The following is a 3320-nucleotide window of genomic DNA, read 5'->3' as shown; positions in this document are numbered from 1 at the left end:
AACAGAATGTTGACAGAAATATGGGTGGTAAAGGTCATTCTGGTGAGGTCTCAGGTGAAAATGAGAAACATGATATTGGACACGGGAGAAAAGCCCTGTTACAAAGTGGCAAAGAACTTGGTGAATTGTGTTGGTGTTCTAATGTTTTGTGGAAGGTAGAGCTGTTGGGCAAGGAAATTGGATACTTAACTGAGGCAATTTCTCAGCAGAGTGTTGAAGGAGCAGCTTGCTTCCTCCTGACTACTGACAGTAAAATTCAAGACGAGAGAAATGAATTGAAGAAGGAATCATTCAGCCAAAAAGAACCAGCATTTAAAGATTTGGAAAATTCTTAGCCTATTCCTATTACAAAAGATGATGCTCATGTTCAGAAGAGCATGTGCAGAGAGAACACCAAGAGTGTTGCTGAGCAGCTCTTTTATAAGCTGATACTGTGGGTGTGAACCATGGTCCTAACCAGCAAACTCAACAGAAGCCAGGGACAGAGATGGGATTGTACCAGTAGAATCATTGCCAGCTGGGACGAAAGGGAAAATGTAAAACAAGATGGAATGAAGTAAAGCAACACATATGCCTTGTTCTTGCAGAAAAGAGAAGAACCCCAAAGGCAATTCAGAGATCATCAGGGCTGCTACTCCTACTATTGAGAGTCCCTAGGAACAAGGCTGTCTCCACCCCCATTTCAAAGGGGGGAATTCTACCCAGCAGAGTCACATGGGCGGGCTCCACAGAGAGCCATGTGGGCCGTGCTGCACCAATCCAAAAGGGTGGGGCCACCCCACTGAGTGATGGGAGTGATGCTGTCACTCCAGTGGTTCTGGAAAGTGATACTAACACTGCAGTGGGCCTGGGGGGCACAGCATTCATTGAACCAAAGAGGAAAATTCTTTTTTTTTTTTTTTTTTGTAGAGACAGAGTTTTACTTTATTGCCCTCGGTAGAGTGCCGTGGCATCACACAGCTCACAGCAACCTCCAACTCCTGGGTTTAGGCGATTCTCCTGCCTCAGCCACCCAAGTAGCTGGGACTACAGGTGCCCGCCACAACGCCCGGCTATTTTTTTGTTGCAGTTTGGCCGGGGCTGGGTTTGAACCCGCCACCCTCAGCATATGGGGCCGGCGCCCTGCTCACTGAGCCACAGGCGCCACCCCAAAGAGGAAAATTCTTAAGCTTTAAGGCCTAATGAAGTTCACCTTTTGAGGTTTGGAAATTCCTTGAAAAGTTCATCACACCTTTCTGCCTTTAATTTCCCCCTTTTGGAATAGGAATGTTGGTTCCTATTGTATACCTTTCCCACCATTAGATTTTGGTAGCACATAACTTGTCTGATTTCATAGGTTCTCAACTGGAGAGGAATTTGGCCTCAGGATGAATCTGGGGGCTCTCATATTTGACTTAGATGATATTAGATGAGACTTTAGACTTTAGAGTTGATGCTAGAGTGAGATAAGACTTTTTTTTTTTTTGTAGAGACAGAGTCTCACTTTATGGCCCTCGGTAGAGTGCCGTGGCCTCACACAGCTCACAGCAACCTCCAACTCCCGGGCTTAAGCGATTCTCTTGCCTCAGCCTCCCGAGTAGCTGGGACTACAGGCGCCCGCCACAACGCCCGGCTATTTTTTGGTTGCAGTTTGGCCGGGGCTGGGTTTGAACCCGCCACCCTCGGTATATGGGGCCGGTGCCTTACCGACTGAGCCACAGGCGCCGCCGAGATAAGACTTTTGAGACTGTTGGGATGGAATGTATTTAGCATGCAAGAAGGATGTGAATTTTGGGGGGCTAAGGGCAGAATGTTCTGGACTAAATGTTTGAGTCTCCCTCTAAATTTGTATGTTGAAGTTGTAACCCCCAAGGTGGCAGTATTTGGGGATGAGGACTTTGGGAGGTGATTAGATTTAGATGAGGTCATGAGGGTGGAGTCCCTATGTTGGGATTAGTGCCCAATTGAAGAAGAGGAAGAAAGAGCAGAGTTTCCTCTTTCTACCATGTGAAGACACAGCAAGTGGCCATCTGCAAGTCAGACACTGAATCTGCTAGCACTTTGAACTTGGACTTCCCGGCGTCCAGAACTGCAAAAAATAAACATCTATTGTTTAAGCCACCCAATCTATGGTATTTTGTTATGACAGTCTGAGCAGACCAAGGCACTCACTTATGATTATATTTTAACTTCTGAGTTGAGGGCATAATTTGGGAAACATGCCATAAAAATTCAAATCACCCGAGGATTCAGAAAATTTGTGAACCTACACAAGGTTTATCCAGGGGCAGGGGAAATACTAACTCACTGAGAAAAGTTAAAGGGACAGTAGAAGGGCTCGGCGCCTGTGGCTCAAGCCTTTAAGGAACCAGCCACATACACCTGAGCCGGCAGGTTCAAATCCATCCCAGGCCCACCAAACAACATTGAAGGCTGCAACCAAAAAATAGCCAGGCATTATAGCAGGTACCTTTAGTCCCAGCTACTTGGGAGGAGGAGGCAGGAGAATCGCTTGAGCCCACGAGTTGGAGGTTGCTGTGAGCTATGATTCCATGGCACTCTATCCAGGGTGACAGCTTGAGGCTCTGTCTCAAAAAAAAAAAAAAAAAGAAAAGAAAACAGTAGAAGAAAAAAATATATAGCTGGGTGTTGTGTGGGTACCTGTAGTCTCAGCTACTCAGGAGGCTGAGGCAGGAGGATCACTTAAGCCCAGGAGTTTGAGGTTGCTGTGAGGTAGGCTGAGGCCATAGCACTCTAGCCTTGGGCAAGAGTGAGACTCCATCTCAAAAAAAAAATTTTTACAAGATATATATATATATATACACACACACATATAGTTGTTTGTGATTATATTTCACAAGCCATCCATGTATGTGAAACAGACCTGCTACATAAATAATATTAGAGATTTAATAATCACTGCCTGCATCCAAGTGCTTGCTGTGTGTCCATGTCCATCCTACTCTGGAAACATCTCCTGAATCAATGTGTAGAGTCTGGGTGGGTAACTGAGAGGGAAAATATTTCTTATGAGTTTCATCGTTAGGAGCAAATCTAGAAACAAAAATCAAATTCAGAACAATAATTTTACTGTGTTATGGACCATTTGTGGTCCCACTCCCTCAAATTCATATGCTGAAATTCTAATTCCCAAATTGAAGGTTTTAGGAGAAGGGGCCTTTGGGAAATGATTAGGTTGTGAGGGCAGTGTCCTCATGAATGAAATTAGTTCTCTTATAAAAGGACCCAGAGAGCTAGTTAGTGCCTTCTACCATAGAAAGCACAATCTATGAACCAGAAAGGCTTCACCAAACACTGAATCTGCTGGTGCTTTGATCTTG

This window comes from Nycticebus coucang, chromosome 3, assembly GCF_027406575.1.
Source record: "Nycticebus coucang isolate mNycCou1 chromosome 3, mNycCou1.pri, whole genome shotgun sequence".
Classification (NCBI taxonomy): Eukaryota; Metazoa; Chordata; class Mammalia; order Primates; family Lorisidae; genus Nycticebus; species Nycticebus coucang.
This window is presented reverse-complemented; position numbering follows the sequence as displayed.